The sequence below is a fragment of the Dermacentor andersoni genome, chromosome 1 (genome assembly GCF_023375885.2).
Source record: "Dermacentor andersoni chromosome 1, qqDerAnde1_hic_scaffold, whole genome shotgun sequence".
Lineage (NCBI taxonomy): Eukaryota > Metazoa > Arthropoda > Arachnida > Ixodida > Ixodidae > Dermacentor > Dermacentor andersoni.
In genome coordinates, this window is record NC_092814.1 from 14,622,512 (window position 1) to 14,648,465 (window position 25,954).

At 46.3% G+C, this 25,954-nt stretch overlaps 1 long non-coding RNA gene across 4 annotated transcripts in view; it reads left to right on the top strand.

Annotated features, from left to right (window-relative positions):
- LOC140215545 (uncharacterized) overlaps nt 1–22,515 on the top strand; it is a 96,151-nt gene extending 73,636 nt beyond the window's left edge. For 3 of the 4 annotated variants that reach the window (XR_011892409.1, XR_011892412.1, XR_011892410.1), the window contains one exon: nt 22,312–22,515. This is a non-coding gene — a long non-coding RNA (uncharacterized lncRNA). Of the gene's footprint in view, nt 1–9,632; nt 9,686–22,311 lie in introns of all 4 variants that reach the window. The other variant, XR_011892411.1, reaches the window with a different exon arrangement.
- Nucleotides 22,516–25,954: the final 3,439 nt, after the last annotated feature.

Below are 25,954 nucleotides of genomic sequence, written 5' to 3' on the forward strand. Positions count from 1 at the left end.
CCACGATCTTCTTTGTCGCCTCAGGTAGAAGTCCGTGCTCTGGGGGCAGGCCTTGCAGTCTGCGGCTAGCACGCTGGTCTTGGGCGGTGTCGGTTTTGTCCTCGGGCTTCGGGCTTGGATCGCGGCTTTGCGGGGGCGTTCGGTACATGAACGCACAAGCACCTCCACCAGATGTCACGTGGTGGTGACGTTGAAGAAAGAACACAGTAGCAATACTGTGAACAAGAAAACTAACTTTTATTGGGCGAACCTGTGCCCACAAAACAGGCTACACTTATAGCGCAACGATAGCGGCGAACACGCTCGGCGATCGTCGAAAATCTGCTCAGCGGGTCAAGCGCGTCGGCTTTTATAGAGCAGTCGTCGAATGTTCCAGACTAATCGTTTGGACCCGCATGCTTTCCACAAAGTTCTACACCATTCGCGCTACGCGATGAAATCAGATAACACAACGTTCGGCGACAACAGATAGCCGGGTAGAAGTATCGATAACTTTCCAGAAACTTCGGATACATGCAGGCGCGTCCCGCGCTGTGCGATTACATTTGTTAGGTGGCGAAACGTGGTCGCCCGATAAAGATAAGTACACGTGTCAATATGAACCTGGCAACGTTTAACGCTAGAACGTTATCTAGTGAGGCGAGTCTAGCAGTGCTATTGGAGGAATTAGAGGGCAGTGAATGGGATATAATAGGGCTCAGTGAAGTTAGGAGGCCAAAAGAAGCATATACAGTGCTAAAAAGCGGGCACGTCCTGTGCTACCGGGGCTTAGCGGAGAGACGAGAACTAGGAGTTGGATTCCTGATTAATATGAATATAGCTGGTAACATACAGGAATTCTATAGCATTAACGAGAGGGTGGCAGGTCTTGTTGTGAAGCTCAATAAGAGGCATAAAATGAAGGTTGTACAGGTCTACGCCCCTACATCCAGTCATGATGACCAGGAAGTCGAAAGCTTCTATGAAGACGTGGAATCGGCGATGTGTAAAGTCAAAACAAAATACACTATACTGATGGGCGACTTCAATGCCAAGGTAGGCAAGAAGCAGGCTGGAGACAAGGCAGCGGGGGAATATGGCATAGGCACTAGGAATAGCAGGGGAGAGTTATTAGTAGAGCTTGCAGAACAGAAAAATATGCGGATAATGAATACCTTCTTCCGCAAGCGGGATAGGCGAAAGTGGACGTGGAGGAGCCCCAACGGCGAGACTAGAAATGAAATAGACCTCATAATCTGCGCTAACCCTGGTATCATACAAGATGTGGACGTGCTCAGCAAGGTGCGCTGCAGTGACCATAGGATGGTAAGAACTCGAATTAGCCTAGACCTGAGGAGGGAACGGAAGAAACTGGTACATAAGAAGCCGATCAATGAGTTAGCGGTAAGAGGGAAAATAGAGGAATTCCAGATCAAGCTACAGAACAGGTATTCGGCTTTAACTCAGGAAGAGGACCTTAGTGTTGAAGCAATGAACGACAATCTTGTGGGCATCATTAAGCAGTGTGCAATAGAAATCGGCGGTAACTCCGTTAGACAGGATACCAGTAAGCTATCACAGGAGACGAAAGATCTGATCAAGAAACGCCAATGTATGAAAGCCTCTAACCCTACAGCTAGAATAGAACTAGCAGAACTTTCGAAGTTAATCAACAAGCGTAAGACAGCTGACATAAGGAAGTATAATATGGGTAGAATTGAACATGCTCTCAGGAACGGAGGAAGCCTAAAAGCAGTGAAGAAGAAACTAGGAATTGGCAGGAATCAGATGTATGCGTTAAGAGACAAAGCCGGCAATATCATTCGTAATATGGATGAGACAGTTCAAGTGGCTGAGGAGTTCTATAGAGATTTATACAGTAACAGTGGCACCCACGACGATAATGGAAGAGAGAATAGTCTAAAGGAATTCGAAATCCCACAGGTAACGCCCGAAGAAGTAAAGAAAGCCTTGGGAGCTATGCAAAGGGGGAAGGCAGCTGGGGAGGATCAGCTAACAGCAGATTTGTTGAAGGATGCTGGGCAGATTGTTCTAGAGAAACTGGCCACCCTGTATACGCAATGCCTCATGACTTCGAGCGTAACGGAATCTTGGAAAAACGCTAACATAATCCTAATCCATAAGAAAGGGGACGCCAAAGACTTGAAAAATTATGGACCGATCAGCTTACTGTCCGTTGCCTACAAAGTATTCACTAAGGTAATTGCAAATAGAATCAGGAACACCTTAGACTTCCGTCAACCAAAGGACCAGGCAGGATTCCGTAAAGGCTACTCAACAATAGACCATATTCACACTATCAATCAGGTGATAGAAAAATGTGCGGAATATAACCAACCTTTATATATAGCTTTCATTGATTACGAGAGCGCGTTTGATTCAGTCGAAACCTCAGCAGTCATGGATGCATTGCGGAATCAGGGTGCAGACGAGCCGTATGTAAAAATACTGAAAGATATCTATAGCGGCTCCACAGCCACCGTTGTCCTCCATAAAGAAAGCAACAAAATCCCATTAAAGAAAGGCGTCAGGCAGGTAGATACGATCTCTCCAATGCTATTCACAGCGTGTTTACAGGAGGTATTCAGAGACCTGGATTGGGACGAATTGGGGATAAGAGTTAATGGAGAATACCTTAGTAACTTGCGATTCGCTGATGATATTGCCTTGCTTAGTAACTCAGGGGAGCAACTGCAATGCATGCTCACTGACCTGGAGAGGCAAAGCCGAAGGGTGGGTCTAAAAATTAATCTGCAGAAAACTAAAGTAATGTTTAACAGTCTCGGAAGAGAACAGCAGTTTACGATAGGTAGTGAGGCCCTGGAAGTGGCAAGGGAATACATCTACTTAGGACAGGTACTGACCGCGGATGGGGATCATGAGACTGAAATAATCAGAAGAATAAGAATGGGCTGGGGTGCGTTTGGCAGGCATTCTCAGATCATGAACAGCAGATTGCCATTATCCCTCAAGAGAAAAGTGTATAACAGCTGTGTCTTACCAGTACTCACGTACGGGACAGAAACCTGGAGGCTTACGAAAAGGGTTCTACTTAAATTGAGGACGACGCAACGAGCTATGGAAAGAAGAATGATAGGTGTAACGTTAAGGGATAAGAAAAGAGCAGATTGGGTGAGGGAACAAACGCGAGTTAATGATATCTTAGTTGAAATCAAGAAAAAGAAATGGGCGTGGGCAGGACACGTAATGAGGAGGGAAGATAACCGATGGTCATTAAAAGTTACGGAATAGATTCCAAGGGAAGGGAAGCGTAGCAGAGGGCTGCAGAAAGTTAGGTGGGCACATTAGATTAAGAAGTTTGCAGGGACAACATGGCCACAATTAGTACATGACCGGGGTAGTTGGAGAAGTATGGGAGAGGCCTTTGCCCTGCAGTGGGCGTAACCAGGCTGATGATGATGATGATGACATCTGGAAAAACTACCTGTGCATCAGCCTATCCGGCAATATAACCTTTTATTTTCTGATGTCCATGCCTCGTTTAAAATAAATTGTAACTGTGGGCAAACATCATGTTACTGTAACAGCTGCCGCAAAAATTTGAGGGAATGTCTAATAAAAATCTTCAGTTGTTCTTGTAAAGCTGTCCATTAGCCAACTTTTAGCGTAACGTTTGTAGGGCTTACTGAAGTACTTCTAGACGTCCATGGCTACAAAATGTCTTGATCAAGACAGCTACTAGACTTTTGAATTAGCCGTTCAAGACATCTTTCAGACATCAAATAGCTGCTTGCGTGTTTCGTGGGAAGCAATCACCAAGGCTCGCGCGGTGATTGAGCGCAAACGAACGAAATGTAAACATGCGGAATCGAGGCGATCAAACCCTCATTCCGCTCTCTTGAGCGTTTTTCTTTCAGCGCTCATTTGAAATTAAAGGACTAGATTTAGCAGTTCGGGCCCTTCTTTCGTTTTTCACCACAGTCAGGCGCCAGTATGTTTTATTTCCGCGCGTGTGCAGATATTTTTTCACCTCACGACTGCCGCGGAGCCGCAGTTTAGCGTGGGCGCCGTCTACTTCAGGAACTTCCTAGGTGGCGCGCGCGGCAGATGTCGCTACCATAGAGCTTCTCACTATGGCACCTAGAGGGTAATCTGGCGCCACCGTCTATGGGAGTTTCTTAAGGGGGCACTGTGCCGTCATGGGAATGACGGTATATGTGTCTGCGAGGCTCGTGTTGGCCGGTGTTGTAAGAGGCTTCGTCTAAAACGTGGATATGGCTACGCAAATAACGCATTCTCATAGTAAAATCTTCTTAAAATGTTTCCATTCACACATATTACATCTTTACTCACCCACAATGCATGACCAAGCGAAGAAAAGCAAGAACAGACGACCAACTGTTTCAAAGCGAGCGCGAACCTCGTCGTCTGTCCTCCAACTTTAGCGGCCCGCTGATACTTTTTACGTAACATGTAGTCGTACACACAATAACAAGTTCTCATAGTTAAACAAAACATGTTTTCGCGTAATAATAAAGCTAAAACAGCTTTTCACGTGCTGTTTTAGTAGAAAGTGAATCATTGTGACAGACGGAACGGTACTTGCCAAGCGCGTCTTCAAGGTGTCCTGTCTCTACGAGAACGATGCCAATCCGAAGTCACAATATACCGGCATTCCCATGCATACCACAGCACCAGATTTCCCTCTAGGTAATGTAGTGAAAAACTCTATGGTCGCTACCTTGAAAATTATGCGTGCGTCTATTTGTCGTACAAAAATCCCTCATGTGACCTGATCCTAGGTGCCTAGGGACAGCATCATTTAGGGATATTTGAGAAGGCGCGATGCTGGCGCCGAGCGACGCCGTGGCGTGTTCGTCCTCGGCCTGATCGTTCTCTGCACCGCGCGTTGTTCAACATTGATCATGTGATTGTACGTGCGTTGCTTGTTTGTTGGTTGTAGGTTCTGTGTTACTTGGCGGAAAGACGTGAGTAGTGGCGGTGTGGCAGTGCGGCTTTGGCCTCGGTGAGCTCTGGCAGTACAGAATCTGCGTTGTGTGACCCGTGCTTTCTTGAGAACTCGGCGGTGGTGACAAGTGAAATATCGAAGTGGCCTAGCGCCTCGGCAGCGAAGTTCTGCGAACCGCGATGTGGCGTCACCGTGTCTTAACGGACATCGAGGGATGTGCTGCTCGCTGCAAGTCATGTAAATGCAACTGCGTCGACCGCCCACTGTTCAGCGCTGAATGTGTGTTTGGTGTGCTGTGCTTGAAACGAGTGGTGCAGCCGTGCAGCGGGGGTGGCAGAGGAGGAGAGTGGCTTGGGGGCTCCGTTTGCGCGTTCACAGACATGTGTTCCCGTCTTGGTCTCATTAGCGGCTGTCGCGGGACTGTGGTGTGCTAGCTCCTTGCCTAGTATGAAGTTTACGACGCTAACACACAGCATGTTCACGTTTTTCCGCGCTATATGTCATTTGCATGACGGCCGAGTTGAAAACGAGACATATATCTGTGTTCTTTGCATTTGTGTGTTGTAAATTACTTTCTATTGTGGAAGTTCTGGGAGTCTTATTACGCAAGGAGTGCGTACGTAAACATAAACACATATGTGTGTCTGAAATTTTGAATTACCCATAATACCCTTTACGACTGATAAGTGGGCTACACGGCCTGTGTGAATCAGCTACCGTATGTTGCGACACTCTTCCGTGTGGTAGACTGATGCATGGTGCGCGTTTATTTCTGTACTGTTGTAAAAACCATTTGTTTATTCACTCAATACAAATGTACGGCTTCTTCGCCGCAGTACATCTTAGTTACGCGGTGAAGCATACTAAAAGTGGGAGGGGGCCGCTATCAGCCAGCATAGTATGTCCACTTAGGCGACCTGAGAGACGGCGGTTTCGCGAGTGTATGATTAAAGAACTCTTATGTCCAGTGACAGTGGCCCCTTTTCACTTTTAGTATGCTTCACCGCAGTACATTGCTTAGGCTTCACCGGGAAATATTAGTGTATTGCGAGAAAGATAATCCTAAAAAGCCTAATTATGCAAAGATTCTTTTGTAGCTTGCTACACCGCAATACACGGGTGTAAATAAGCATCGTGCTGTAAAGCATACTAAGAGTGGAAAGAGCACATAGGTTTACACTGCGCTCATTATTTTCAATTGTGACATAATTTGCAAGTGCATCTGTGCTCGTGGTAAGCTTCATTGACAATTCTTTGTACATTACAAATTCCTATTGCAGGGAAGCTTACTAAAGCACATTCGCCATTCTGGTACGTGTTATTCACCTTCAATGCAGGAGCACAATGCGGATTCTTGCCCTTGCTTTTGGCTGGACTGCACATGCTCTTTGAGAATTGATTCATTGTTCATAAGTGCACTGGTAGTTTACTCTAAACTGGAGGGCTCAAGGTAATATGGAAGCACAATTTTTATTAAAGGGACAAGGTGTTGCCGAGATGGTTGCAGCATAGCTTTTTTTTTTCTTCCAGGCACCTACTTGAAGCTGCCATTGCAGTGTTTAAAACCTCTTTGAACCAGCACATAGTGTATATAAAGATTGGACACTGATTGGGAACATCACCTAAGTTCATGCCAATCTATAGTAAAAAGATGTAGCACGACCAGACAAAATAAAAGAATGGGGTGGGCTGCAGCAATACTAAGTGTTAAATGGTGCTTTATCCTTTCCCCTGAGTTTTCTGTTTTTGTGCATTTTACGGATCCTCCGCAGTAACCATGCGAGTGCCGAACTTGAGCTTGTTGGTTTCAAGTCTCGTGGTTGTTACTAACAGAACAGTGTGATAAACGAACAAGGGCTTGGAGGCATCCGTTCACCTTGCTTGCCTCATGGTGCTGCTTCATAAGCACCGTGAGCATCCAGGCCAACTAGGAAGGGAGGTTTGTTGCAATTGATTCTGAACTTTATTGCCACCAAACCAACAGTGCTCTCAATGACAGCTTTTGGACAGTAGAAGGCTTGCACCCAGCAAAGTCTTAAGAAGGAAGCATTCAGGATGTGCAAAATGGGCTTTTGAAGCTGGCAGCATTACTGAAGGGGCTTTCCCCATCTGCCCTCTTTATGGATACACAAAGATGATTTCCTCTTTAAGCGGGATTGTTTCAGAGGTCGTTACATGGCAACAGTGTTGGGTGTTTAGTAACTTGTCTTTGCCCACTGTTAAGAACCTGTTCCTTCTCCAGTGCCCCTGTGAAGTGCCTACTTTGTAGACACAATGTGCTCTCCATGCATGCATGCGTTTTTAGCTTGTAAAGACGTCTATTACCCCTTGCCTCAAGCTGGTCCTTGCTGATGTCACCCAAGAAAGCATTGGGGAGTATGGCAATGTACACTTACAAAACACTGTTGATTTTTTATTTATTTATTTATTTATTTCATAATACTGTGAGCCTTTCTCAGGCTCTAACAGGAGTGGAATGTACAATAGGTGGTACAACAGGTTTGGTGTTCTGGAACATGAATGAAAAGACACATAACTTATATAAATAGTAGAATCAGAAAGTGTTCAGAGTTGTAGAATCATACAATTCATGACTCATAATCAAGAAGGCTATGGCTACAACACATTTACGAAAGCATTTTCAAAGAAAGATTCAATATTCGCAACAAAAACATCAATTGACACATCATTCACAATATGGCGGGACAGGCTATTCCATAGTTCTATTGATCGAGGAAAAAAAGAAAATTTGAATAAATTACATCTAGCAGCAAATGGCCGTATGCACAAGTCGTGATTGATTCTTTTGGAGCGGTGGTGAGGTGGCTTTAGGTACACGTCTTTAGTTATGTTGATGCAATCATGATATAACAGGAAACGAAATTTCATACATGCAGTTAGTCGTCGGCATTCTAACGTCGAGATCTAGCCCTTTTACGGAGAAGTATCACGCTATCGTAGCGGGAGTAACGGGAGTAAATAAAACGGAGTGCTAGGCTTTGAATTCTTTCAAGTTTCGTTTTCAGGTAAGACTGATGGGGGTTCCAAACTATAGCGCTGTACTCCAGGATGGGTCTTACTAGAGTCATATAGGCGTTTAGTTTTACATGCGCTGGTGCAGCTGACAATTTTCGTGGGATGAATGCAAGTTGTCGGTATGCTTTTGTACATATGTTATCTATGTGGGATTCCCAACTCAATTTTTCAGTAAACGTAACCCCCAAGTACTTTACTTCATTATTACGCGTCACAGCAGATCCTGATAAATGGTAAGTAAAATAGTTGGGAGTTTTTTTCTTTAATATGGTGACAGATGACGTTTTGCTTACATTTATTTTCATATCCCAAGTTTTACACCAAGAATCAATGTTAGTTAGTGTTAAGTGCAGATTATTTTGGTCATCTTGTGAACGAACCGTAGTGTACACAACGCAGTCGTCTGCAAATAATCTCAGCACAACATCTGGAGTGACACAGGAAAAAATGTCATTTATATAGATTAAAAAAAGTGTAGGTCCTAATACTGATCCCTGTGGAACACCAGAGCAAACGTCTAGGCTAATGGATTTGGCATTTTTTATTTCGACGCATTGAGTACGGCATGAGAGGTAAGCTGCAATCCAGGAAACTATGTCTGCAATAATACCAATCATTTTAAGCTTCTCTATTAATTTACAATGTGGGACAGAATCAAAAGCCTTTGCAAAGTCTACGAACACTGCATCCACTTGCAAACCAGAGTTAATAGCAGCAGCGAAGTCATGTGTAATTTCAAGTAATTGCGTAACTGTTGATAGTCCCTTCCTAAAGCCGTGCTGGTTTGCATATAAAAGCTTGTTGCTTTCCAGGTAAGTTATGACTGCTTTGTTAATTACATGCTCCATTAATTTACAGCAAGAGCTAGTTAGTGATATAGGCCTGTACATGCTTACCAAGAGCCTATTCCCATTTTTTTTGAACACCGGGACCACTTTCGCACAAAGCCAGTCGGTGGGCACGGTTGATGTTAACATAGATACGGAAAAATTTTTTTGAAGAAGGGGAGACAGTTGTTGCGCGTATCGCTTTAGAAAAGCATTGGGCAATCCGTCGGGCCCAGGCGATTTCTTTTCATCAAGCTGTAGCAGTAAGTTAAGAATGCCGCATTCTGTTATGACAAGGTCAGGCATGCGGGAGTGGTATTCCGCTTGATTGAACTCTGAGGTAGAAGCACGGGTGAACACAGACTGGAAATAGTGATTAAAGGCGTTCGCGATACAGTTTGCGTTATCCGTAATGGCTCCGTCTATTTCCATTTAGTCGATAGACGCCCCCGGTTTTGCCAGGTAACGCCAGAACTTTCTTGGTTCGTGTGTCATAAAATTGGTCAGCGTATTTGTGAAGAAATTGCTTCTTGCTGAAGAAATTTCTGCTCTGAGCATTTGCGAAAGTTCATTTATAGCATCGACGTTGGTTTTCTTTTTACGCATTCTTTGTAACTTTCTTTTGAGGTGGATAATACTGCGTGTAATCCAAGGTGTCTTCCTGTTTACTCGTTTTTTTATTGATGGGATAAATGTTTCTTCACAGTACGCTACTATTCGTTTGAGCTTTAACCATAAGTCATTCGCGTTTTGAAATCCCGACTGTAAAAGACTGTCTAGCGTTATTTCAATGTAATCAATAACACTGACATCGTCTGCCCTGCTGTAATCCTTGACAGATATACAAGATCTACTGGTGATTTGGTTGGGATTGAAACTGAAGTTAACTAAAGTAAGTAAAAGCATTTTATGGTCCGAGATTCCATTTTCGATACTGATATCAGGGTTTAGCGTCTTGGAAACAAAAGCAAGATCAAGAATGGAGCTTGCTTGCCCTTGTATACGCGTTGGCTCCCTAACAAGCTGGGTTAAAGAAAAACTAAACATAATATTCAAAAGCATTTCACAACTATTGTGCTCGTTTCCACCAATTGTCAGATTTCCCCAGTCAATCCCAGTTAAGTTGAAGTCTCCGACTAAGATTAGCTTAGTACGCTCGTTAATTTTACGACACAGAAAGTCGTGCAATTCAGCAAGATAGTCAGTTGGCGCATTTGGTCGTCGGTATATGCCGCCAATGAACACTGACATTCCATTGATAGTGATACTGCACCACACACTCTCGTGATTGGGTAGTCCTTCGTCTTTCTTAAATGATAAGCCTTCTTTAATGGCTATGGCAACGCCCCCTCCCCGGCCATCGCGGTCGAAACGAACGATAGAATAGGAATTGGGAAGCACCTCTGAATCGTCAATGTGAGAATGCAACCAGGTTTCAGTGATGACAATTATATCGGGGCTGTATACCAGCACTATTTCTTCTAATTTTTCGGTTTTGTTGACAACGCTTCTTGCATTCAAACATAATAGCGAGAGTTGAGGTGAATTTTGTCACGAACTCGAGTGACTGTTTTCATAAGCCATACGGCTTTCGCGCTTCACGAGTGTCCTCTTATTTTCAGTGCTATCCCAGGCATACAGATCGCTGTTTATCCTCAGTTTATCAAATATAAGCTTGACCTTGTTTCCTCTGGTACGATTTTCTTGGGATGAATGCCATAGTTTCCGGCGCATTTCCCGTACTGCTGGTGAGAAGTCTTCCGAGATAGATATCTGTTCACCTTGCAACTTTTTCGAACAGTTTCGAAGAACAGACGTTTTCTCAGTGAAATCGAAAAAACGAAGGATTACTGGGCGTTCACGTGCAGTACGTTTCTTGCCGATACGATGAATCCGTTCAATAGATTTAACTTCAACTGCAAGAATGTCTTTGAAAATGTCATGTATCACGCGTTTTTCCAAAGTTGCCGGGCTTTCGTTGTCTCCCTCTTTGAGACCGTATATGATTAAATCGTTCCGGCGACTTCTGTTTTCCAGGTCTTCTAATTTATTGCTTAACCGAGCCATCTCCCGATTCATAGTGTTAATAGCTTTCTCGCATTTTAGAACCTTTTCATTATAAAGCTGGAGAGAAGCAAGATTTGTCTCTATTTCCGTAAGCCTGACTTGGACACTCAGTAGACCTGACTCTAACTGATGTTGTGATGTCTTAATTGCGGTAACAGCACTTAAGATCGCGTCCAGTTTGTCTTGGTCGGGCCCTGGGTTCTCTTTAATGTCACCACTAAGCTTTAGTAACGCGAAAATAACACGAGATAGGTCAACACAACACTGGAACAAGCAGTGGGGACTCGGCAGCACCAGTAATCCAACACAGTTACTTCTAAAAGGACTACTACATAATTGTTTCTCACCAACCTGTACAAATCAGAACACAAAATTCAGCATGGTGCGCCGTACGGTGCCGCCGAGTCCACTGAAAGGTGAAGCCGGTCGATCCATCTTTTTATGCCCATCTGATTGCGTAATTCGCCTGGGTCGTGCGCAGAACGAGATGTCCAGTTTGAGCAGCCCTGCGCAGTTGTCCTCTTGCCGCGGTGCTTTCGGTGGGAAATCGGATGCATCAGTAGACCGCACGTGATTGTGCAGACACAATGCTGTTGGTGCCTCTGTACATGGACGGGATGTGTAGTCAGTCGGTGGCAGGGAACAGCCATGGGCAGATCCAGGTAGCCACAGGAACACCTGTACAAAGCAGAACACGAAATTCAGCATCGTGCGCCGTACGGTGCCGCCGAGTCCACAGGAACCAGTGAAACCAAATTAACGGAGCTGCTGTTCTTTTTTTGTCCGCTCCATCCTTGTTAGTTACAATGAGCAATGTCCGAACAGAAGGCATATGTAGTTGGTCGTGCAGAGCCTGCGCACTAAGACTTGTTGGCATGTTATGACCTTAGCACAGTGTTTATATGTAAAAACCTTCTGATGTGTTGATGACTTCGTTCTCTTTATCATACTTTGTCTGATGGAGCCAGCAAGTGGGTTAACCAGATTTTCAACAGGCTTCCCACTAGTTTTCCCAGTCTCCGTTACCAGGGTGCTGCTCATAGATATCTGTTTTCTTGACCTTGCACTGCACTTCAACTAGGCCACACCTGCTGAACCTATAGCATGCGATCAAAAAAGTGCTATACATCATGTTGCTCCAAACTCGTTACATGTGCTACGAGGCCTTGAGGAACACCCTCATCATACTGTACGAAGCTTTGCATGATAAGTGCGAGAATTAATATCTGCTGGTTTTTCAGTGTTATTCCTGTCCAGCTTGCTGAAAGCTATCCTGAGTGTTTCAAAAGCAAACGACCGCTGCTGGACTAGTGCTTAAAACAAGGGTAGCTATAACAACATATGTCACACGAAATGAAGGCCACTGAGTATACAGGCGGTTTACTTCATATCCGACAAGCTTGGTTCTCCCTTTGCTAGTGAGTGAACTCAACTTGCCCCGAATACATAGCCTGTGACAAACTATGTGCCAGATGCTGTGTCCCCTGCAAAGCTGATGTGTATGAGATCCTGACACCCTGCAGCGGCTTCTACACTGCGCAAACAGGCTACTATAAAAACGACTGCTTTTACTAATATGCTAATAACATAAAAACGTGCAGAAATTTGGCTATTCATTGGACCCAACTGCAGGTGCAAGCCACTCTTCCACCAGATGTGTGTTGTTCACAGAAACTGGAGCTATACAAATGCAGATAAAAACAATGATGTTTGAAAGTAGTAGAGTTGAACTATATTCTGCACAAGCAGTGTTATCTGCAGCGCTGGTACCTTATAGCCACAATTCATGGCTGCACCACGATGCAAAGGCACTATTCTTGAATTATGAACTTCTATTATATTTATGGTGGCCATATATTGCAGTTACATACCATCCACATTGTGTGCAATATGGTTAAATGTCAATTATGATGTCCATTCCTAATCTGAAATGCAACAAAAGAGCAAACATAGGCAACAAATTGCAATGCAAAGAGACGAAAGACAACCAGTGCACAGGATAAGTGACGGACTTCCTTTTATTGAAAAAGAAACGTGACGTGTGTCATGCCACCACCAGTGGGTAGCAATCTTTCAAGCTTGGGTGACAGAGGCAAAACTTAGCAAAATGCTACAATCACGCTGTAAAACGGCCTTGGACACAAAAAACTGACATCATATTGTACAGAATGAAAGGGCAAGACTCCATTTAAGAACAGCCTATGGCACCACATACTTGAAATAGTGTAAAACATGTTGACATGCCCTACCCATAGAGAAAAAGCAACAAACACAGAAAACACGCCATAAAATGCAATGTGCAGAGTCTGAAACCAAGAAAAAACAACCCGAAAAAGGTTTCGCTAAGTCTTTCAACGATTAAAATTGTGAAACTGTATCATCACTTCTTAATCAACCTGCACAGCTGAAAAGGAAGGAAGTAAAGCCCAATAGCAGGGCTGCAGAAAATGTCACCGAATAAATATACTTTGCTTACCAACTATACCTGTGGTTTAGTTGTGGTCTGTGTATAAACTAATTGTGTATAAACTTTTCTTGTTTAGAATGGTTTAGCGGATAGGGAAAAAATGACCACAAGAGCACCAGGTGTATGCATAGTCTACGCACAAAAAGCCACTGCTTTCTTACTTTTTTTTCTCTCTACTACTATTCATGAGTATTTAAGTGCCTTAATAGCACTGCTAACATCCTACTGCAAAACACAAAATTGGGCAAGTTGTGGCATAAAGAAAATTGCAGTTTCACTCATAATGTGAAACAATGATGCAGTAGCTGGTGAAATATGCACAGGAAGCTTACTTCATGCAGTGTTTGTTGAAGTGAACACTTGCCAATGCAAGTCGGTAATCTTCTTAAAAAAGTAAAATAAGTAAGAGTTGTATTTATTTGTGGGAGTTGTGACTCACAGTGTTGAAGTGGAAAGACTCGGCTTCCTCCTCTTTCATATCCGGACTTAGCCACTGATCTACACCAAAACAACCCTTTCACTTCTTACTGCTGAATTCGTTTTGGTTTTCACAAATCTATATTTGGGCTACCCATTGCTAGGTCTCGCGCTTTGCTTGAGGAAAACAAGACACCAACAGCTCCATCCAGTAAATCTGAGAAGCCAAGCACTAGAAGAAGATTAATGATGCAGATGCACCCAATCATTGTCAGCACATGCAAGAAAATTTAACATAGGACTGCCTTCTCAAGTGGGAAGGTGATGTGTAAGAACTTGAAGGTGTGGATGCCAGCTCTATATACAGTACGCAGACATTGAGCAGGTGTTAGCCAATCATGGCACCTGTTGGCTAGATCACGCTCTCCGGGATCAGTATTCACCACGACTGTACCTTTAGCAGAGTGGCTGAAATGTAGAATTGTGGACTGCCACTCTTTTGATCGTACGTTTGAATCCTCGCAGCACAATGAGAACTTTATTTGCAATATTCTAGCATTCGGGAATTCGGGAATTCCAGTGACAACACCAGTAGACATCAGAACAACCAGGGGAGTTAGCCCATAGCAGCTATTGCTGTAAAAAAAAAAAGACTGGCATAAGCACAAGAATTGAGATGGGCACACTACATGCCTTTGTTCTGGTAGTGGTCCACTACTTTGGTGCTACAGTTAATGATCTCCACTTCACTGGACATAATAAGAGTTCTTTAATTATACACTCGCGCACCCGCCGCCTCTCAGGTCGCCTAAGTGGACATACTATGCCGGCTGATAGCGGCCCCCTCCCACTTTTAGTTTGCTTCACCGCGTAACTAAGCTGTACTGCGGCGAAGAAGCCGTACATTTGTATTGAGTGAATAAAATGGTTTTTACAACACTACAGAAATAAACGCGCACCATGCATCATTCTACTACACGAAAGAGCGTCGCAACATACGGTAGCTGATTCACACAGGCCGTGTAGCCCACTTATCAGTCGTAAAGGGTATTACGGGTAATTCAAAATTTCAGACACACATATGTGTTTATGTTTACGTACGCACTCCTTGCGTAATAAGGCTCCCAGAACTTCCACAATAGAAAGTAATCTACAACACACAAACGCAAAGAACACAGACATATGTCTCGTTTTCAACTCGGCCGTCATGCAAATGACATATAGCGCGGAAAAACGTGAACATGCTGTGTGTTAGCGTCGTAAACTTCATACTAGGCAAGGAGCTAGCACACCACAGTCCCGCGACAGCCGCTAATGAGACCAAGACGGGAGCACATGTCTGTGAACGCGCAAACCTTAAGCCACTCTGCTCCTCCGCCACCCCCGCTGCACGGCTGCACCACTCGTTTCAAGCACAGCACACCAAACACACATTCAGCGCTGAACAGTGGGCGGTCGACGCAGTTGCATTTACATGACTTGCAGCGTGCAGCACATCTCTCGATGTCCGTTAAGCAAAGTGGGACACGGCGACGCCACATCGCGGTTCGCAGAACTTCGCTGCCGAGGCGCTAGGCCACTTCATTATTTCAATTGTCACCACCGCCGGGTTCTCAAGAAAGCACGGGTCACCCAACGCAGATTCTGTAGTGCCAGAGCTCATCGAGGCCAAAGCCGCACTGCCGCACCGCCACTACTCACGGCTTTCCGCCAAGTAACACAGAACCTGCAACCAACACACAAGCAACGCACGCACGATCACATGAGTAATGTTGAACAACGCGCGGTGCAGAGAACGATCAGCCCGAGGACGAACACGCCACGGCGTCGCTCGGCGCCAGCATCGCGCCTTCTCAAAAGTCTCTAAACGATGCTGTCCCTAGGCACCTAGGATCAGGTCACGTGAGGGATTTTTGTACGACAAATAGACGCACGCGAAAATTATAGAGGGACCTTATTTTATCCTAGACGCCAACGCTCGTTTCTCCCCTGGCGGAACGATTCCACCTCCGCCGCCGCTTCCCTTCACGATCGCGCCCGCGTCTGCCCGCGTTCAGTTCGCGCTGCGCGCGAAACGTCTCTTGTATGGGACGGCGCCTCTTCGGATTACCGGAAATTATTATTGTGTTTTTAACTGTCACGACAGCAATGTAAACACGAAAGGGTTGATGCCTCCAGTGAAATTCTGCCGATTCAAAAGAAAATGATACGAAAAAAGCAGACGACAGACATGGATTACTGCGGTGCGCCGAACGAAGTAAATAACTGGCAAACGAAGCGAGCTCGTTCATTGATCACTCCTGAGTGTATGACAGTGTTTATATGTAACCCACATGAATTTATTAATTACTCGGTATATAATCCTTTTATTCATATAAAAGCTTTCAGTTGTTCGACCAGCGCTTGTCCTGTCTTCTTTCTCGTGTTTCGTTTGTGTGTGCGCTGCCCAAGAATGGAAACCACTTCTGTTGCATGCGCTAGAAGTGGCCGAAGTTCACGCGTCCCGAGAAATTGAATATGTGCACGATGCATTGAACATGACCGGAGTCCATGCCTGCATCACCACTGCACCGATCGATCGAGTTACTGGACGATACACTCCCGCGTCTTGGTCGCGCCGGCATTGCTGAAGCAGAAATGATTACTGATACTTTCAACTTCCGTCTCTTGAGCACTGTTATAAAATGGCCAAGCTATTTACATTGCTGCATCTATTCTTTATTCTAGGGGACGTACTAGTTAAAGTTGTGTGCGCGTGTCGTACTTGTGCTATGCAGCGATACATTTTGTTTGTTTCCGCACAGTGTCGATGGAAGTCAGTTGTCGCCATCAGAGACAACACGGATTTGTAGCAAACATTTTGTGAGAAACTGCAAAAATGACTTTAGCTCATATGTGCCGTATGTATGTGCCGCATCGTATGTGCCGACGATTTTTCCGGCGGCATATACGATGTCGTTTCCAATTACCTGCTCAGCGTCACTTACATGGCTAAGCAGACGCTGCCCATTCGCCGCATTGCAGCCATAAAAATAATCGTCAAGCGTACCGATCTTCCTAAAGGGAAATAGAAGCGTGTACAGTCTGTTTCACACTTAGGGGAAAACTCGGAACATATTGCATCGCGATGCGGCAAGCAATGGAGTCGTCCGGCGGCAGCAGCTCGAGCAGGCGCAGACGCTCGAGGGGCGGAGTCGTGATCTGCGTCGTCTGCTACGGCGGCGCGCGCTGGCCGCATTGTCGGGAAGCGTGCTACTATCAGGAGCAGTGCACAGATTTCATTGGTACTGCGGGAACTAAGCTGCTATTCTTTACTAAACGTTATGCGACGCCAAACTCTGAGCCTTCATTGGCGATAATGGAGTTCCACAAGCTTCTTTTGACAGCATGCTTCGTTTGTTCTTTCGAAAGGCCGGGGTACTGACCGCTTGCACGTATATTTCTTTACTGTGTGTGCTACCGTAATAAGTAGTGACAAGATGTACCAAGATGTGCGCGCAACTTGCTCAGTCTTTATTTGACTTGAAAAGAAAACAAAGCACTCAACAATGATAACTATGGGGGTCGAACACGATGAAACAAACGGATGCGATTAAAGGAATGTTTTAGGTTAAGACAGTGAGCTGGAAGTGATTTTTCTCGACAATCATTCACTACACCAGACAGACCCTGCCCGCCGGCAGGGTCTGTCTGGACACGTCACGCTCCGAACTTCAGTTAGTATCTCGTCATGTCCCCAGCGGCAGCGATGACAGCGCTCATCCTGGAAGGCAGTGAAGTGTAGAGTGACTTGATCAGGGATGTGTTCATTCGCAGCACGTCTCAGTCGCTGACGATGGTGGATCGAAGCCTATCCTCGGGCGACTGATAGAGGGGATGGTGTGCCAGCGATACTTTCAACGAGCCGCAGTCATTTTAAATGATGTTGGCGCACGGGGATTGAGGCGGTCACTCCAAGAGAGTGACGGCGTGCTCTTCCAGCACTTCTTGCACAACACGAGCAGTGTGGATCAGCGGCGTATCGTGTTAGAATATATAGTCGCCTTCCAGGAACGGGCAGTCAAGAATGTATAGAATCAGAACCTTGTCTATGACTGTCCTGCACCTTTCAGCGATGAACTTACCTTTGAGGCGTATCAGTGGGCGTCGCACAACGCTTAGTAAAGAATACCGGCTCATTTCACGCAGTAACGATGAGATCGGCGCACTGCAAGTGACAGTAGAATGCTTCCCGACAATGAGGCCAGCGCGTGCCGCCGTAGCAGACGACGCCGTTCAAGACGCAGCCCTCGAGCAGCTGCGCCTGCGCGTGCTGCTGCCGCCGCCTGACTCAAGCGCTCGCCGCATCGCGATGCAATATGCTCCGAGTTTATATCTATGTGTGAAACAGACTGTATACCGTCCTTCGAATAAAACGTCCACGCACACACACGTAGGCACACACCGCGCGCGGTACGAAACGTGCCCAAACACGCGCAGTGCAAGAGGCACTCTAGAGGACAAGCTACCCATAGGGCCCATGCATTGAAATCGGGAACCGCAAGAGCGCCGCCATGTTGCTACGCGCCGATGTTGCCAGCTCCTGAAACGCTTGCTAGACTTGGTGACAGTAGTCAGTTTTAATCTGGCAACCGTAGCCGCGTAGCAGCATGGCGTCTCGCTTGTAGTGTGATGATGTGGTGTGCGTGCAGCCGTGTCTTTGGGCTGTTTATTCTATGTTGCGAGCTGGTGTGGGTGTGGTCGATGTTGGCCGTGCAGGTTGCAGTTATGCAATCCCAGGATGGTCTTGTTGAAGTCTTCGGCGGTATGCGGTTTTCAGCGGTCACGCCTGTTGCAGGAGTGTCACTCGACGAGGTTGCGAGTTAGGAGCTCGAAGCTGTGGTCAGATTCCTCGTTGGCGTTCCGTAATTCTCTTCGCACGGGCGCGGTATGTTGTAGAAGCCGCTGTCGCGATCTATCGTCGCGACGATAGACCGTTTTTTTTTAAATTACAAGTATTGATCCAGCTGTAGGGCACATGTAACCGACAAACGGAAGTCTCAGAAGAGCATCTGAGATTATAATAAAGCAGGCGGCGCAGGAACACCAGGGCACCCAAGGGACGGTGTACCAGTGCATCAAAGCTCGAAGCAGAATGATGCGCAGGTTGGGGCCGCCGAGGCAGGTGTGTGCCAGGGAGTGTTTGCCCCGAAAGCTCCTCTGGCACCCGCAGCGGTGCCTCGCACGGTCGAGATACTTTAAAGGCACCTGCCCCCATGAGCGTTCTTTTGCCTCGATGCAGTGAGCAAGATTAACCAGAATAATATGGAGGGCATCCGGTGAAGTCGCGAATGCGAGTCCTGGCAAATGTAGCTCGCGTCGCCTGGCGTGTGTAGTAATATCAAAGTCAGTTGTATGAACTTTATGCATAATACGCCTTGTTACGGTACCTTAAAGCAATGGGTCTAGAGGACGGTGTTGGTACGTTTTTTGTACCGCCCTAATCCTATACCGCCCCCCCCCACAAACACACACACATACCCCCTTTTTTCTATATGTATACATACAATTCCCTCCCATAATGGATTGACCAGTTCGAGTTGTCAACTTGTCAATAACTGTCATAGGAATTACTGTAATAAACACAATTCCAGGATCGGATTGGAGGAGGAAATAACTTTATTGAGTTCTGAGGGACCCCTCCCCACCCACTCTTGGTTTAGTGGTCGGCAGGGGTCGCGGGCCGCACCCACGTTGGGACGGGAAGCCCGTGAGCCTCCGCCCTTTCGTGAGCCTTCTGGACTGCCCGGAGCTGGGTCTGGTGGTCGTCGCTTGGCAGGGCGTCCACCCAGTCTTCTTCTTTACTGAACACGGTGCCGCTTAACGTGGAGTGAGTGAGTGAAAACTTTTATTGAGTCTTTTAAGAGTTTCGCGGTTACGAGGCCTCCGTCGTCTTCATCTTCTTGGCGCTGGCGACTTGAGACTTCTCTTCAGCAAGGGTGGGCCCCTATTCCAAGGCTCCACTGAGTCGTGCTGCATCGCTCGCGTGCTGCACTAGGGCCGGAGCATTGCCAGAGCATGTGCGCTAGCGAGCAGTAGGATTCGCTACAATCCGGACGTTGCGGCTCTACCTCTGATGAATAAAGGCTCAGTCTGCCTCTCGAGGCCCTGTCTGAAGCATTCTGAATATTGATGACTGTGGTCTATTGAGTTTAGCGTGGGGGAGCGGGAAGGTCCTCCTCGACAGCTGATAGTGTGTTGTTATTTCGTTGAAGGTGAGCAGCGGGTCTCGGTGCTCCCCTCCCTCCCCGCCGCTTCGCTCGCCACGACCGCTGCGGTGCGTGAGTCCTCGCGCGCGGCCGTGCGCCAGCTCGTTGGCGTTGGGAAAATCGGGGTGCACGTCCCGGAAACCATTTGACGATGTGATGACCCGCGGCTCCCTCGTTGCCGAGGACGGCCGCCGCTTCCCGCGATATCGAGCCCGAGGCGAATGCTCTGGCCGCCGATTGTTTACTTTCATTTTATTGTAACACAGAGAACTATATAGAACCTTATTTTGTATATGTGAGAGAAGTATAGGCCTTTTGCACATGTGGGTATCAAAAGCTTAATCCAATGTGCAATACGCAGACAAAGCAGCTGCTAAAACATGAACTGCATTGAGGGCCACACAACACATACGTAACTAAAGGTGCAAAGGTAAGGGAAGCTACAAAATACGCTCTGTAGCACTACAAAGTATAACATGTATGTGTACACTAAATGTTCAAAAAAGCAATGCATCAATGTCCAATTTGCCCTTCAGGTTTATTATTAAGTTCAAGTTTACTCAAGTTTGTTACGAGCATATGTACAAGAGGAATCTGCTGACACACCCGCAGCCAAGGTGGCTGTTTGAGGTGTGCTGGCGGCCTCAGTGTAGGAAAAACAAAGAAATTGGGTGAATGTCGACACCAGTGCCACTGCTTCTTGCCTCTGACCTGCACGTGTCTCCGCGGCATCTTTGTTGGTGGAGTCCGCACACGTGAGCTGGCGTGGCGAGGCGTAGGAGTCATCCGAGAGAAAGAGTATCATTTACATGGAGAAGTGGCTGTTCACATTGCCTGTCACTTTCCCTCAAATGCTTCCTTGACGACTAGGGTGACACACCTGCAGTCAAGGTGGTTGTTCGAGGTGTGCTGGCTGCCTAAGCCTAAGAAAAAGAAAAAAAATTAGATGAATGTCAACGCCAGTGCTATTGCTTCTTGCCTCTGCATTAGCCTCCACGGCCTCTTGGATTGTGGTGTCTGCATGAGGGAGCTGCCGTGGCTAGGCGTAGGCATTGTCTAAGCAAAAAGAAAAGGCCATTCAAATGGGTAATTATGGAAACAAATGCAGTTCTTATGTCTGCTTTTTGCACTGTTCTTGTCTAAGTTTTCAAAGATAGTGTCCAGAATAAACCAGAACTTTGACTGCTTTTGCTTTTTACCTGAAGGTGTTGCTGTGAGATCCTTAGTATGGCTGCGTGAAGCATTGTAACACTTGGTGGAGGCATTTGAAGTGGTAGCCAAAAATATAAAGAATCATCCTTGTCTGCATGAATGCTTTCAATTTCTAAATGCAGTAGTAACTATCACTATTGGTGCAAGGCCCCCCACTTCTATGCGGCAAGTGCCATAGCTCGAAACTGAATTTTTCCTTTAGTGTTTCACAATGCGTCTGATAATTCCACATTAGATGTGATCCGTTTATTTTTATTTATCCCAGTGTGGAGACAGCACCATTAAACTGTTTTTTATTTTTGCGTGTCTTGTTTTTTGGTTAGTTTCTGAATTTATCAAGCAACGGTCTCATGATGCTTAAGTGACTTATGTAGTGACAATCATCAGCTTTTTTTTTTTTTGCTGAAAAACAATGCATTTCCTGACCCATCGTTTGCCATCCCATCACTCGCATAATTTTGCAGAGTATTCTACCTATATTGACTTGCTTGGCCTCCACTAAAGAGTCTTGCATTTTCAAATACCATTCTTTCCTTAAAATCATTCGACACTTCTCATAATTTCTGTACCTTGGGCTTCAATACTATGCATTCACCATTTTTGCTTGTTGTTTCCGGCTAGAAATGTCTTCTTTAATTTAGAGCTTAAATTTTACCTTTTATTGGAACACACAGAAGGGCTTGTCATTGCCTATCTTCATAACAGGGAGACATGTTTCATTAAACATTTGCAAAATCCAATAGAAGATTGATGAATGCAGCTTATGTGTTTTGACTGAATGAGCCATAAAAGCAACTCATCTGACTTGGTAAATTAACGCACATATTAGTGTGATGTACAACATATGTTACACTAACGTGGTGGGTTCTCTTGCTTATACACCAAAATAATTGGTGCGCGAGAAAAAAAGTTATTTTTGCATACCCCTTGTACACACTGATTTAAGGAAAATGAGCTGGAGCTATCCACATGATCTACCTATTTTACCTGCGAGTATACTCAACAAAAATGTGTCCCAGCTAGCTGCTTAGTGGTATTTGAGATTATGCCAGTATTGCATATATGTGCCTGATGTATAAAATAATTGAATTTTGAAATTGCTCGTAGGGATCTGATGTGCATATATGCAGTTTATGGATACACGTGAAAGACTCAGCATCAAGTGCAAGTGAACGGTCCCGCAGGCCCGGAGTCGATCATGCAAATAGATTCGCAGCACACATTTGTGACCAGAAAAAATATGCCACATGAAATTGCATGCAAGGAAGTGTTCAAAATATTGCACAGTTAATAAAACGCCTACGCTATCAATATGTGGGTTCATGCACTCGATTTCGTCCGTATTAGGCACTTGCCTCTTGATTGCTTCGGGGCACAGAAATACTCGGCATCAGGCTGTTTTTCTGCTGTGGCCTTTGCAAAAGCATGATTGTTCAAAGTACAACAATTAAACAGATTCCATGACTTGCTTGTGGATTCACCAGTACAATTCCGGTGCGCTGGTCCGCCTGTCCAGCAATTTCCTACTGAAAGGAAACCTGCAAATAAAAACACCGCTCCGCATGTAAAAAAATGCTCTACTGTGACGCTTCTCAAACGATTGTGATGCATGACAGTAGCTTTCTACTCGCGTGATGTTCTGAACAAGAAGATACATTCGTTTACTTACATGTGAAGGTATATGGCAGAGCCCTTCGTGACTTCGGTGGCACAAAAGGCACAAATCTGCCATAGCGTCAGATGTTGACGCGCGATTGCATGTCAAACCTCAACTGTACGAAAATACTATGCATCTCAAAAAACAGGCATACGAAACCGAAATTCGTGTAATCCTTTATTGCATGAATGTGTATATCGTGATTTAGATAAGTCACGCACTTAGCAAGCGCTTTCCGTAAACTTAATATTAACGGATCACCTTCATAAAACCATCAGATATGCTTCTTAAATGACAAAGCATGAGGTGACCTGTACTTGTTTTCAGCCCTTTCAATAGTAACTGCGCTGGCCACATTGACCAGTAGCAACAGGGCGGCGCCCTAGCGGTTCCCACTCGGCATGCATGTCCGCGCACAATGTTTCGCTTTCGCTGCGTGCGCGTTTTCGCACCATGCTGTGAGCTTTAGGCCGCAGAAGATGGGCAATTGACAGTACACTAGCAACCATTGTTGCGTGGAGGCTATCAGAGCTGTTCAAAAATAATTTCGTTGTACAGACTTCGACGCCTACGGCGACGGTGATGTACCGTGGCGATGATTCAACCTTTCTTTTTTATTCTAAATTCTTGGACTTGTCAATATTATTTCTCAAGTTGCATCGCGCTGTATGTTTATCGGTCTTCTCAGCGTGCGCTTTCCCGCTGCTTCTTTTTCGTAATCCAGTGTATTAATTCATAACACAAACAGGACCTTATGCCATGCCTTTATTTCATGTCCTTTTAATTCCAGTCAACTTGCTAATATCTAGCATCAACAAGTTCACAGACGAAACCGTCATGACATTAGCGCGGCAGCGGGAGCGAGCGAGCGTCTCAGTGCGCGTCGTCTGCTACTCACCGAACGTCGCAGACCCGGCGCCGTAGGACAAATCCTCGCGTCTGTGCTTGCTGCATACTCGAGTTGTAGCCAATGGCTGTTTGCCGGTTCTAAGTTTCGCGAGTCAAGCTTCACGCAGCTTCTTGTCCTGCGGCTATGTGCGAATAAGGTTGACACCGGACTCCGTTGCGTACGTCCGGCACTGTGGCAACGAGCAGCAGCCTACCATGCTGCACGCCTCCAAAGGCAGCCACTACCTATTATAGTGATTTCATATGTTGTCAAGCAGGCACCCAAGGCGGGAAAGCCTCACCACTTAATCAGAACTGCAGCGCAGGTGGGACTTTAAACTTTCGTTTTCAGTTCGCTTCCGAAGCATCCGACGCGGCCGCTGTGTCAACGTGATTCATCATGCTACGTCACGCCAATGGTGGCGCCAGCTTTTTGTTTGGGTTGGCATCTGGCAGCACGTGTTGAAAGGAATTTCAACCGGCCATCTCTCACCCTGCATCGTCGAAATGAGGTGTGACTTCGCCTGCTATTGTTGGCGTCCCGCACCTCGTGCTCAAAGAACTTTCTCACACCCGACCTTCTTCCACCAGGCCTCGTCGAAATGAAGCGTGACTTTCTAATTCGCCATGGCCGTTTCGAGTGTCTGCCTGTCTGCCGGAAGCCCCGCAGTGTACAGGCCTCTATTGTGTGTGTATGTGTGTGTGTGGGTGTGCGAGTTTAGGAGACCCTTTTCTCGAATTGGACCTAGAGGAGAACTTCCACGAACCCGCAACGCGCAGAAGAGGCGGACAGGCGTCTACAATTTCAGGAGGCGGGACGACGTCTTCCTTTCAGCAGGCTCGGTATAACCAGAGGAGGAGGGGCCCTCTTTCGGTGCCGGTCACGTGATGTCGACGGAAGCAAGATCCCGCCCACGATTGTAGAGAGCCTATTTAAGGGGCTCCGAAATGTACTTTTAATCACTTCATGCTCTTCTCATTTTCTTTCATCTACCTTTGAATAAACCGTGCAAGTGTCGCACTAGAAATCGTCTCGCCCTTGCTTGGTCGCCATGGTCTACCGGATGCCTGCAGCCCGCCGACAACGTCACGCTACCCAATAAGAAACGTCGGTCGAGCTTCGATAGGCAGGCGCCGCTACTTCTTGGCAGCAGTACGATACGGTACCCTGGAGTACGCAACATTTTCCAGTGGTGGAGCTCGCCCCCAATACACCCCTGGCATGCGCAGGCCTCAGCGAGTCCCAACCCACAGACCAGTCGGGGTTCTAGCTTTGGTGTCCCCGTTGCCGCTTTGGTGTTCTAGCGGCGCGGCCAATAATCATTTTAATGCGAAATAATGACACGTTGTTTCAATTAGTAAAAAAACACGATTGAATAAATATAATTACGTGCAGCCGCCAACTTATGAGGCTAAGTTCAGAACTACCGCGTCCCGCGACTTCTGCAACACCAGTCAGAACTTTGCCACTGAACGTTTGTCGGACAACATTGTCGCGCCTGCGACGCTGGTGCTGAGTCAGTCATTGTCACCGGCGGTCTATCAGCCACTTGCGTTCAACCGCGGTTGCTAAGGCGCTCTGCCTTCTACATTTTCATTATATGGGGCCCGGGCTCTACGGTCGCTACTGCTCCCGCAGAAACATCTGTGACGTTATTTACAAGGTACACCACCGTAAGGCGCGAGGAAGCTATGATCCGCCGCGACTGACTTAGCATGAGCGCCGCAGGTGCAAGACAGTCTGTCCGACAAAGCGGTCGCCAAATATGGCGTCAGTGCCCGCTATTTTACCGCGCGGGCAGCCAGCGTCCGAGCGTAAACAAACTCGACCCCACTCCGCTATGCCGGCACGCCTAGGGACAGACGCGTACAACATGCGCTAAGAAACCTCCGCCGTAGTGCCTAGGCTGAGTCATATATTCAAAAAGCAAAAACCCCTAGATTTTCTCTCTCGCGCCCGCTCTTAATTGCGCCTGCGCACAAACGGTTGGCGATCCCTCAAATGAACGTCTCGTAGGTGGAACTCGAGGAACCAAAGTTTGTCAAATGAACGCGCATGCAAAGCTGTACGCAATGTACCGCGCCACGGCAATGGCAACGGACGAAGCAATATCCGCGGAAAATTTTGCCCTCTTTGGCGGAATCATGCTAACGTGCCATCGCAGGCCGAAATCGATGCGTTTCAGAATCTGTACAATGAACGCC